This window comes from Oculina patagonica, chromosome 12 (genome assembly GCF_052425735.1).
Source record: "Oculina patagonica isolate OP01 chromosome 12, crgOcupat, whole genome shotgun sequence".
NCBI classification, from domain to species: Eukaryota; Metazoa; Cnidaria; class Anthozoa; order Scleractinia; family Oculinidae; genus Oculina; species Oculina patagonica.
The window spans coordinates 29,874,630-29,888,430 of record NC_135769.1 but is presented as its reverse complement, the minus strand read 5'-3'; positions in this window follow the sequence as shown (position 1 = coordinate 29,888,430).

Genomic DNA, 13,801 nt, shown 5'->3' with positions numbered 1-13,801 from the left:
TGCAAAATTTAATGACTCTTTAGGGGGTAAGTGTCATATGGTTTAATTGAAAACAAAAATTAAAAAGGGCCTACTTATTTATGCATAGACAACTGCTGTGCAAATACTTCATTTTGACTATTAAAACAACACCAACTTTAGTCAATACTGAGAACACGGGTGGTTAATGTTGGTGAAAATTTTGCGAATAACTGTTCTTCAGATAGTCATGTATTTTAGCTTGAAGTTTTGTTTTAAATTATTAAAAATTGTTTCATTGATTAAAATTAAAACTTGATTGAACGAGTAAGAGGGGGCATTCGCGAGATCGCTGCCGAATCTAAAATTTATTTTACAGGTGTTTTATAGTTAAATCGTAGACCCCGAATTTTGCTTGTTTTTTGCCGCGTAATTTTCACGGATTTCTTCGACACCGAGCGATCATTTAAAAACCAAAATTGATTTTCAAAAGCAATTTCTCAGCAAAGCTGGACCATTAGGCGGGCTAAGTTTTGTTACGAACGTGTCAAATAACCTGCCTAAACATACAATAGCTAAAAATAACGAACTTGAGTACGTTGATATATGGTGTTGATATTAACACATTGCTATTAAATGCGCTGCCGAAGCCGTCAATAACATAGAATAAGTAATATAATGAACCATAGTTTTTTGTTTTGTTTTTCTGTTCCGTTAACACAATAGCCGCTAAAAAACCGCTTGCTTTACTAAATGTGTTCTTTTGAGCAGTGACAGTTGCTTAATGATGCTTTGCAATCAGTTAGAGAATCTGCTTTGAATTTGAGCTTCCTGTTGGTTTCGAATGAAGGCAGATAAGCAAAAGAAATGCACGCAAGCCCTTCCAAGCGATTTTTTGACTTGTGTTTGAGCAGCATCAAAATCTACTTAGCAGAAAACGGAGTTCCTGAATGGAATAGATAATTATTATTTTCTGTAATATGCGATGCGCCCATTTCCACCTCTTTATATTATTTTTTTCTATATCAGAACACCTAGCTGTATTTTTGTTTTGATAATCCCAATATCAAGACTTTTGATTCATTTTCGGATTGGTTAACACTTACTGAGCGCAGACGAATCTGAACATTATGAAATGTTGCCTTAAATTTGAATATTGGTTTTTGCATGCGACAGCAAATTAAAAAACACCGCTTTAAATAATCATTCACAAATGGGTCTCGAACGTGGGCATGGTTTTATTCAAAATTGTACGTCAAAATTCATAGCTCTGTGGTAAAATTACGCTTAGAAACCGGTGAAAATCGAATAACTCGCGATTTTAGTAGTGCTGACAGAAAACCACAAATAATCGCAAAATATTATACCGGAATATAGCAATGTTCATTATTGAAATAGATCGGCTTCGATTAATAGCGTAAGGAATAAAACACACAGTTGATTAGAAAACATTTTGATTTGAATAGGCAATTCAGAAACTCATTTCCTTGTGATCGAGGGTTGTCTGCAAAGAAAAGGACCAAAACGCTTTTAGTTTTTCTTCCTTTTTTAAGCCTGTGCGGGTAAAATAAATGTCGCTCATTTATAATATTTGCCAAGTGGCGGCTGAATTATTTTGAAGGTCATATCGCAAGCCACATTTGAGTAGACGAAATGAATTAATAGCCCGATCCCAGTTTAGTTGAGTGGAGAAAGACCTTTTCTGCTTTTAGTGGTATTAAAAATTCAATACGAGAAAATGTGGCAAATAAAAATTACACTTAGAAACTGCGTGAAATAAGAATCGACTTCGGTTCAGAAACAGACTTGTAAGTTGCTCAAGACTTAATTTAAGGCTGCTTTGAAAATTCCTATAAAAAAATCAATAAAACACCTTGCGCTCAGAAATGCTAAAAAATTAACAGGTCTGCTTGCTTTAGAAATAAAATAAATAATGTTGAAATAGTTATGAAAACTAGATTGTTTTTACTACCCGGGGCAGTTGTTTTACACTACATATATCTGAAAATGAAACATTTTAAAAAAATTTAAATCTATGTAAAAATTCAATTCGCGCTATAGATTTTCGCGAAGAAAACATATATACCTATAATTCTAAATTAACAGATTAAAAAATATGGACCACAAAAACTTACCTTAAAAAATAAATATATTTCGTAAGTCTCAGAAAAAGACACCGCAACCTTTTAAAAATATTCAAGAAATAACAGCAAGAGCTTTAAATATATATAGAAGTCATTAGTTTAAAGCTTTAAAAGGATATGGCCATGTAACTAGGCGAATGAACCATCTTCGAGGTCGTTTTTCGCGGCGAAGAAAGTAGAAGGCTACAGGCGTAAAATCTTGGAAGATATCGTATTTTCCATCGATGTTTTCAATCTCATTTTCATAGCGAGGCTCGCTGCCTCTGTTAAGTTTACACTCTTCCACCAAACTTGGATTGCTTCGTATTTTTTCGGCGTCATCTTCGCGAGAAAGCTCGGCGTTAAGCTTTTCTTCGCCTTGCATAACTCGTCGCCTCAATCTCTTAACAGTGTTTAATCCCTTTAGGCGAGACGGCGTAAAGCAAACTATCAAACGCACACGATTACAAAGCTAGAATTTGTTGCGCCCCGTCGGCAACGAAGTTGATTGTCTTTATTTTGAGGACCGGTTGAAGTTTCACCTTGAGCATTTCTAGTTAGACATGTACTGTATTGAAATCCACCCATGTCCAAACAGGTCGCTTAAAATATGACATTTAACAGACCTGAGGGTTAGATACCAAGCGATGCATATGCCATATCGACTTCGCGGAGTGATAAGGGAAGATCGATCTTTGCCGGCCGACAACTTGAGCTGTATTGACCTGTATTGTTTTCTCCCAGTGAGCGGTACTCTATGGGTAGCCTAGGATACCACGCTTATTCCATGAAATGTAAACTTTAGATTTGACCGGTTCAGTCCATGCGTCTTGCGTTCATTCGGTACTCGCGGGCATAGACACCAAATTTGTCGACGCGAGAGCCAAAGTTCAGACAAAACACATAATACGTAAAAAGTGTCGTTGGTTAAAATTAGTAATGAAGATTTCGATTGGTCCCTAAAAAACAAACCAAAAAAGAAAAGTCGAAATTAGCATGAAATATGACGGACCGCCTTTCATTAGCCCATAGGAGACATCAAAATATACGCGAATTTACCTCAATTGCCGGTTAAAAACAGTAAAAAGCCTTAAAAACGCATGGCAGACTAACAACACAGATGTGGTCGCCGAAAAAACATGTTAACTTATCGTGGCAAAGAAACAACAGCGCGTCTTAATTTGGCCATGGTTAATGCGAAAAGTGCAAGCTTTGATGGCTCAGATGGCAAGTTTATTTACAACAAACCCGGCGAGAAAGATCGAAATGCAAATTACAGGCGCTTAAAAATAAGCTGAAGTTTATTTTACCTACCTTACACGTGTGCTGCGGTAAATGTCCAGACCTCACTCGGTATTTAAAGACCGGCCTTTTGGAAACTGTGATCGCAAAAAGAGAAGACAAAAACGAAAATTTAAAATCGCAATCGGTTTGATTCGTGCGTTTGAGCAACCAGGAGGAGTAGAGAAGAAAAGAATATTTTGTACGACTTTAAAATATATATATAAATAAGTTGGCATTATAATTCAATTGCTACTCAAGCACCTGCTCATCACGTGATTAAATAGACTATTGTGATTGGTTGTATGGAATTATTTCGCTAATGATGCTTATAACACTGTTTTCTTGTAGCGTAGTAAGATGACAAAGAGGAAACAGCTCCAACCATCATCTGTCACCCCGGTGCGCCAAATTCTGAACTTATTTTTTGTTTCCCGCCGAGCTAAGGTCAAAAAATCGTTAAATTATTGTTGAAGTCGTGAAAACCGCACGCTCCCTTATAATAGAAAGCGGACGCAAGTCGGTATAATATTGGTGATGCTAAGCGGCTAATATGCAAGTTAGAATTACCTAATATCTGTGCTGTTAAAATACATCAGCTGGAGATGATTCACGCCTTTATCGACTCTAAATAAGTTTTTGCTAAAATTATTCGCACAAAGAAGAAAATGCCATGTTTACAATTCAGCAAAAAAGAATAAAATTCACTCACAAGAAAAGTCATCATAATAAACCTGCTATGGAACAAAAGCGATAAAATAATTAATAATAAAAATACTCTCGAACGGACATCAAGAAGAAAGGAGACTTCATTAAAATGATGCGAAAAGGCACGAATTATTTTCAATTTATTTTTCACACAAATATTTCGTCCACGATGATTTCTCTGCGTGTTTAATTTTTATCTTGAAGCGTGCAATTTTTTATGCCAAAAGGTAACGGAGATCTTGGGTACATGTGCATGTGCTTTATATTATATTTGCCTTCAATAAATATGAGCTGTCAGACTGTGATGCTGTTATATTTGCGGTTGACAGTATATATGACAAACTTAAATATCAACTAATAGAGTCAGATATAATTATTGGATGACAGTACATGTATATATATTCTAAGCAGCCATGAAAAATAAAAATTCACTGTAACGAGTTTTCCGGACTTCGGTATCGTAAATTGTCTTCATTACGATGTATTTCATTCATTTTATATTTCCTTTATTCCCATATTGGCTTTTCCATAATATTTGCTAGGGCCTATAGGCCTTCAGTTTCTGAATATCACGCAATGTTTCTTAGTAATATACAAAATTTGCAGTTAAATGAATTAAACAAAGTTACAACTTGTTCCTGACAGGTTCGCTGAATGAAGAGATCAATAAAAGACCTATCTAGCACTAGGCATAAATTTCAGACTATTTTAAGGCGGTTCAATATACGTACAATACTGCATTTTAATTAGATAGTATATTATGTACTAAATTTTAATTAAAATTAACAGAAACAAACTTTAACTTTAATAAAAAGGAACTTATTTTTGTCGGTCAGTATAAAGATTTTACTCTGGATTACTTTTCGATACCATTGATCGAATGCGTTGCTGAGAAGCAAAAACAAAAGGAAAAACCCGTTGAAATAAAAAGAAAATAGTTTAAAAACATTTATATCACGTCAACATCGGTAAATAACGGTTTAAGTGTAATTTCATTGGTAAATCACATACCGTAAAATTTCGGTTATAAGCCCTGGGCTTATACAACTTCATAAGGGTATTTGGGTGGGCTTATAAGTGGAGGGGCTTATATCCGGGAGGGCTTATAAGCGGAATAAAAAAAACCGTTCCGAAACGGGCCACGGGAGTGTTGATCGAAATACGTTTTTAAGTTAAAAACGCATAATAAAACAACATTTAGCCCTGTTTAGTACTGTCATCCGGCAGAGGGGGGCTTATATCCGGGGGGGGGGGCTTATAATCGGATGTATTTTTTTGTTTCCAGGTAGAATGGCCTATAACCGGGGGTGCTTATAGCCGGAATTTTACGGTAGTCAAATATGATAGTAATAGAAAACAATTTTCTTTTTGTCTGAAACATACAAATCAAAAGCATGCACAGCACAAGTGTGATGTTATCGTTATACACACGTTAACTTTGCGTCCGAAGATCAAAAATTCACTTCCCATTACTGATCAGCATTTTTTTTCTAATATTACTCCTGAGAAACTTGGTTATCTGTCTAATGTAATTTCTCTTTACAATATAATGCATTTAATAACAATAATTTTATTTTTTTAAGAGATATGTGAGGAGAGAAAAGAGAATTATCAACTGGGAAATGTTGCCTTCCAGATTTATCATTAAATTCTCCCAATTAACATGATAGTAGCCTGCGTATGTAAAAAGAATTGATTTTTTGAGCTCGGGATACACGCACCTTACTTAATGGATATTTGCTGTTTGACGTCAGTTGCGAATAGAAACTCCGAAAATGAATGAATGATTTTATACAAAAGCTGGATCCAAAAAAAGAAACTTTGAACACGCAAAATCTCGATGTTTAAAGTTGATGTCCAGCAGAACAGCGATGTTTATTCTAAGAATTCACGTTTTTGTTTTAAAACGAAAATAGAAAACAGCAAACAGACAACTTTTTCTACAACTTTAACTAACTGTCGGCTAAAAATGTACAAAGAATAATTGACGAGGAAATAAGGAGAATAATAACATTAACATTTCCATATGTAAGCAATCTATAAATTCGTGATTATCAATATGTCAAGCCTAACATCTTGTGTTATTTGTTACCGCATTACATCTATAATAAACGAGAGTATTATTGCATAATTAAACGAATGTACTGTACAGACTTGATTACGAATTTTATGCCGAGAACCTTGACTGTTGCTTGATCTTATGTTCGCGATATACTTAAAAATAATAACTTCGGTTAATTTTTTGAAGACAAAATCACTATTGAGCCGCAAAACAAGACAATCTTTCTATAACTTCAAGTGGAATTATTTGCGATTTATTATGAATCAAGATGGATGACAGCATAAAAAGAAATGAAATAATTAAGAAACAGTTTTTAAAGGCGGAATTTTTAGATTTCATGAAACCTCGAGCTCAAAGAGATAACAATTAAATAGAAAAATACTGTTAAAGTATAATTGGAAATGAAATTAATTTTAAAAAACATTAACGTTGATCAGTCTTTGGCTGGCCTTACTTGCATGTTCACAAGAATATGTATAATTAAGAGAGCTTTGCCGTGATATTTTTTATTTTAATGTACAAAATTACTTCCAAATTAAAGGAAACCTCATATAATAGTTTTCAAATGAGGAAAAGACCGAAGCAGTTATCATGAACAAAGAATAGCAAAAGAAGAATATAGTTTCCGCTAAGGAAAATTTGGACGGACAACGAACGATAAAATTACAATTGGTCAATTTTTCAAGATCACATAAGTTTCCTAGTAGTTAAACGCATCATAGCGCTGAAAAAAAATTATAAATCGAGAATTATAATTTGATGTCACATTTGAAGGAATGAACTTGGCCAACTTTGGCAAACGAGGTGATTGCCAATGCATCTGTTATCTAATAAATTAAATTGTCAATATAACGCGGACTAAAGCTAATACATACACGTAATGAATTGCATATATGCTCCCCGGGTGGAAAATAAGTGGCGAGCGAATACCGGGTAAATCTGAACGCATTCAACTACAACTTATCAAAACCACGAGGGCTACCTATACGATAAACCACCGCTTTTACAAATAACCCGTTTATGTGAAAATAACACGAATAAATCACTCCTAGAAACCAAGATATTTATCAAGTCAGACTCCTTTTGAAGGACGACTGTTTTTCGAGCAATTTTGAGCTTAGAATTTAACTTTTCACTTCCATAACTATAACAATAGTTTCCTTTGTGAGTTTCAAATAAGGAAAAAAGTTTAAGCTTTCTCTTCGAAACAGCTTCTTGACAAAACCATTACCTAACGCTTTCCTTTATTGTCTACTGTTTATTTACAATTTGGACTTTACACCGCCGTTACTAAGGTTATTTCGATCGCTTTTAATCGGGAAATTCGATTTCCGTTGAAAATGTTTTTCTTCGCGCTTGCTTGTGTTAATGTTTGAGCAAACGTTTAAGAGTTGAGTCGTTTTAAAGACTAAACGTATAAACCAAGATACCGCCATATTGTAATAGCAAAACAAAGGTTTCACAAAAATAACTGTAAGCATACCTTAAGTTTTCCCTCGTGCCACGGTGACCAGTGTAAATATGATAATTTTCCACGCACAGGTGAACAGCTTTGTACAAGAAGTGTTGTAAACCAAACTTTAACAGTCGCTTTAGAAGTGTCTTGAACGCCTTTCACATTCGCCGGTAATCAGGCATTTCATGACTGGTACAACCACAATCCGTCAATTTGCAATTTTAAGTCAATGGAAATTTACATGTAATCTTAAGTTACTTTGCTTGAGAGCACTTTAACACTGCCTTAATCCCATGTACGTAATGACACCATTGTAGAGGCGTCAACTGCCAAACTCTTCGCGCGAAGCAATTCTTAAGTGACGCAATAGCCGTGAAGAAAAGACGTTCAAATGTTAATAAAAATCATGTAAATTAGCCGCTAACAAGGTTCCATGCCTGGTTATTTGATGCGAAGAAAGAAAGGACGGCTCTAGAGACCAGATAATAAAGGCACACATTGTTAATCCCTGCGAGTTATTATTGTTTTCTTAATTATAACTTTCTTACGAGGAGGTTGAGGCAAAAAAAAAAACACATAAAAGACCAAAAAATCCCACAAAAAATATCCTTCACGATTTTCCTTCTAATTTTTTATTCTGCCTAATATCTGAAAATTTTGCGGATGGAACTTTCTGGTAGGCATTAGTTAATGAACATTTTTATTCATGCAGTTTTGCATAATTAAATGTCTGTTCGTTCAAACGATTATTCTAGTAATCTGACAAGTATTAATTTTACCTGATAGTTAAAAAACGCCTGTTTGCTAATCTAATTTGAAGACAAACTGTTTTGAATCATTAAAAAGAGCAAAAATCCAGGCTTTGTGGTAGAAGTTCGAATCTAGATGAAAATGAATGCTTTGTCCTTTATACAAAGCATGTGGTTGTTTTTAAATTTCTGTCAATGCCTCAGGCCATTACAATTAAGTCTTAAAAATAGGCAACTATATTTAATTGGAAATGATGCTTGTAAACAATTTTTGTTTTAATTTTATCGGTCAATCAAAAGCAAAGACAAACTTCAAGGTCAACTTGAAAGAATTTTCTTTTTGCAATTCAGTTCTTAATTTCAGTTTAATTCTTAAACTTGTCTAGTTCTACATTGGTATCTCATCCACTGAAGAATCCTGGAGGGTATGCGTTGAATTTAATGAACAAACGTCAGGCTTTGGCAGGGATTTTGTCTTGGTGATTTTGTTTCCATTTCTTAAGCGAGGCCTACAACAGACAGAAGAAAACAAACCAAAACATCGTCAAGTAATTAAAGCGGCTTGTAAGAAGGAAATCACAATAAACATGTTTTCTATTTTCGCTTTTTATAGTGTTGGGGTTAATTATTTCAGTGGAGCGAACTGCATCATTACACGACCGTTACGAAAAACACAGAGCAATTAAATAAATCAGTACTCGGCTCGATTCCCGTCTAGTCTTAGTTCTTCAGAGTGCGGGCCCATTTTTCCTGAACAGCGGCTAATTACTCTTTTGAGTGCGGGCTCGTTTTTAATCGGGCGTGGCCGATTTAAGGTTTACCCTTTGGTCGTCCTAGAGCGTAGTCTCCTGGCGCGGCCAAAAAGACGGGGATAGCTCGGGGTTGCTACAAAACCGCTACGGGTGACGCATACCGCAATGGTTTTCATTTTAGTTTTGACAGGAAATCGTTGCAGGCACACTTGGTCGACTTTTGGGTTAATGTGTAATCAGGTTGTGTTTTTTTGCTTCGGCGGAAGGACAGAGAAAAAAAGCTTACGGGGCAAAGTACAGTATGGGGCCCAGTTCTCGGCCACTTTTGACGTAAACTTGAATTTCTTACCTCAGAAGAATCGCAGGAACTTAAAATTTCTCCCAGAGCTAGCTACATTATTCAGCTTTTTGGTGTAAAGCTATCGACCGGTCAAAAATTAATTTGCCCGAGCAATAATAAAAATAAAAGCTCCATTTGTGGGCCCAGTTCTCGGCCACCTTGGCCCAGTTCTCGGCCACTTTTGACGTAAACTTGTATTTCTTACCTCAGAAGAACCGCAGGAACTTGAAATTTCTCCCAGAGCTTGTGAGCTTTCTATATCGAATTGAACGATCAAACTCAAGATACTTGAAGGAAATACCTTTTTCTTTTGATTCAACTGGAGTGTGAAAAAACGCGTTAAACAGAAAGTGGCCGAGAACTGGGCCCCATACTGTACTGATATTCACCATTGTGAAATTGCACTTACTTTGACAAGTTAAAGTTATTTTTGTAAATGAAAAAGGTAACGTCATTGATGTCACGCAGTGTTTTTTTTTTAGCAAACTAGATGGTTTGCTGGTTTCTGACTATGAATGGGGGTGTGATCTTGCGGTATATTTTTTGAGCCTGACTCCGCCGTAAAACTTTTTTTTTATTTAGCAAGAACTGTGTCGATTTTCATTTCTGAACAATTGGTCGTCAAGTCGTTTGTCACAAAGAGTAGAATGTTTGTACAGCATGTTTTGGAATTATTTTAGATTTGGTTAGTAAGACGCTTCTGAAGACCTGAGCAAAACATTGGGAATGTACAGTATTAATAGGAACTTGAATGGAATTTTTCACAAGTTGGATAAAGGTATCAACTGAAAAAAATGGAATTCAAAATGAGAACTTGGATTTTGTTGTAATTAAATTTTATCGCGGATTGGATGCATAATATCACGGCTTTGAAAGTCTTCAAATAATTAGAAAGGTTCCTTTCTTCCTTTTGATCTTATTGTTATTTTCATGTATTGATTATTCGAAAGTGGTTTTCGTTGATACGAAAAAAAAAAACGGGTTTTCACTGAATTGCTGGAAGTATTTTTAGACGTGATTTGGCTTATCAAACATTCACGATTTTATTCTTTTTCTTGATGGATTGACTAGTGTATGAAGGCATAGATGAAAAAAAAACTGAAGGTAATGGGGAGGGTAGTGCTGGTACGGCTGTACGGATCTTGCTTAGGGAGGGCGGTTTCTGAGTTTTTGGGTAGAAAGGTACGGTGGTGGTCAAAAAGTGCTGAGTAGCGGTCGGAGGTTGCGGGTCGGGGATAGTATGCGGCTGGGTCACCGGGAATCGGTGGGTTTTGCGTTGCTTGGGGTGTCTCGTGTTTTTCTTTTTGGTTTTTGGATCTTTTCTTTCGTGTGTGAAACACAGAGGGGGGAGATGCCGAGATGGACGAATATTATTAGGGGCGGGGAGGCTGGCTGACTAGTAAAACGCGGACTAGTAAAACGCGGAATTGTAAACGCGGACTGTCGCGGACTAGTAAACGCGGACTTGTAAAACGCGGACTAGTAACGCGGACTCAGTAAAACGCGGACTTGAAAAGCGGACTGGGACTAGTACGCGGACTTGTAAAACGAGGACTTGTAAAACGAGGGCTGAGCGACTTGTAGAGCGCGGACTGAAAACAAGCGCTTGCGGAAGGCGAAATAGGTGGTCCCCGCGAAAAATATTGAGTAAAAAAAGGACTTATTTCTGCCTTGGCCGGCTCACCTCTCTCGGTTTAGCATTACGGCGGTCGCGGCGGCTAAAGCAGCGGGGGGCTCCGGCTGGTCTGGGGTTCGTCTGTGGTCGTGGGGGCCCATAAGTCATCGGGTGCGGGCCCTTTTGTGGGGGGCGCGGTCTTGTGGCGGGTCGGGCGCTCTTAAAAAAAATTATGGGGAAAGGAAATATTGGGCGGGGCCAAATTAGTTTCCAAATCCAAAATATAAAAAAACTGGGTGAGTGCCGTCAAACTGGTGGCTGATATGGGCAGTCTTATTGGTTCTTCATCAATCTATTACAGTATGGTATGAAAATGTTCAATTTATTGATCATTTTAATATTCCCCGATGTAGTTGTCCCATCAAGTGCAATCCTGGAACCGAAACACACGACCTTCAGTGACCCACCAGTATACAATACATATTGCTAAGTCTTAAAATTACATTTCTATTCGTCTACTTCAATCGTTTATTTGTATTGTGTGAGATACATTTATAAATTGAAACCATCATGTCTTTAAGTAATAATGCAATCTCGACAACGTTCTAGATATTATATTATGCACACTAATACAGCTCATGCAAGCCCTGTGACTTACACAAACACAGTCGGACTGAGTGCTTAACTTAAGTAACTGCTTCGTGGTTTCTGCTGTACTGAACCCTGCCTTTCAAGGCAAAGCGCCCGATTTTAAGCTTCTCAAGCTTCTCAATGTTCTTGTTCCCGAATAGCGGCTGATAATCGAAGACGAATTTCTAAAATAACCGTCTCGTTTATGGTAATAGCAAACCCAATAAACCAAATTCTGCCTTCGCACTTGCTAATTAAGGATTACTACTCGAAAGTAGAAAGTCTCGCTGACAGCATTTCCAACGGCCGTCTTTGTTCAATTCCTTTGCCGTTGAGTAACAAATACACACTTCTCTGTAACTAACAACCAAGTACGCGGTGGAAGAGAGAGTTCAGGGACTGGACTTCGCCATCTTTCGATGGGAAGTTAACCCCTCCCCTTCATACCATCTGCCCCAACCCCCCTGCTTCCCCTATAAATCGCCGCGTCACAGGCGCAGAAGTAAAGAAAAGACACCAATTTTAGCGGGCACCCAATGCTTTCCCAACCCGAGCCCAAAAAGTACTCTTGCTCTGTTCAAAGAGCAATAGCAATTAGGCGCCGTGTACCAAAAAAAACATGTAGAATTCTACCAACAATTCATAATCACGCCGTCCCTGTTATGACAATTTTCCAGTTTCCAACCACTTTTTTGCAGCTACAAGATATAGTAGCAAAATTAGGCACTGGATAGACAACTTAATTTTGTTATCTAAATTATCTGATGTTGAGCACAAAAGGCCAGAAAAATGTTTCTTTTTGTGCCCAACCGGGAACTGACTGAGTTGCAAAAAAGATATGCATTTTTCTTTCCCTGATCTTAACGAAAGACATGAACAATAAATTGCTCTTTACAAAAGTCAGGACACATTGTAACGTTTTGCATAATGTCTTTAGTTTCGAGAGAAACAGAAAACTTTAAAGTTGCTGAAATTATACATTTAGATTGCATCTTTTTGCCTTCTACTCTGTTTAATTTTCTTTCATTTTTATTTCAACCAATATATCTGTTCAGTATTCTTAAAATTTCGTACATCACCGCCTACTCTATTCCATCTATTTTCTATTTTATTTAACATTTTGTTATTAACAATGGCTTTAACAGATTGTAAGTTGTGTGCCTGTTTTATTTTTTCCATATCCATGTTTGTGTGTGTGTATGTGTTTATTTCTTAAAATATCGACCTTTTCTCCTTATTCAAATAATTATCGTCTGATCAGCCACCCAGTTAGATTAGCTTATAAAGTTATCAGTCTGTGTAGAATTTTACCAGCTTTGGTCTTGTTATTCCTTGGTCTTGTAAACTGAAGGTAAATTAACGTGTTTGATGTCGTATTTCTCTAACGCTGCACAAATTGCCCTGAGTGTCCGTCAGCGAGGATAAGAAACGTTGTTTCCTTCAACATTCTGCCATGAGCTATTTTTGGATAAAAATACAACCGGCAAAACATTAACAAAAGCTCTGTTTACAAACAGGACTTTCATTATTTATGTATAACGCCTTGACGAATAGCGAGGAAGATTTTGATTACAATTTACTTATGACGATCGAATTGAATTCAAGAAACTCTCTTACTTGAGAAAAATATAGAAAAAAATGGGTGTAACATAATCAACAATTACATTTATTGTAATTAGGTTGTTACATGATAACGAGCTATCAAGCCTAACCGATATGTGTTATCATCTCATCTCGGATAATTTTCGCCATATTTACGTTATCAGCCGAACAATTGCTAGAATCTAGCGGTTTTATATTATCACTATCATAACATTACTCTCTGTTACTAGGACATTTCTCGAAATAAGCCCTGAAATGTACTTAAAGAGACAACTTTTCATGGCCATAAAGAATATCAATATATACCTCAATATAAAACTATTGAATTCGAAGTTGTTTTTGTTTGTGAAAATCCCAAACAGAAACACTTCAAAACTGATATTAAATATTAATAAAGAATTCTTCTGTTGTAACGCTTAACTACCTTCAAAAATAAACAATGCAAAAAAACACCAAAGGATAGTAAACACAAAACTCTCTGTAAGCGTAATAAAATTCACATGAAGCAACTGTTCTCATTAATGT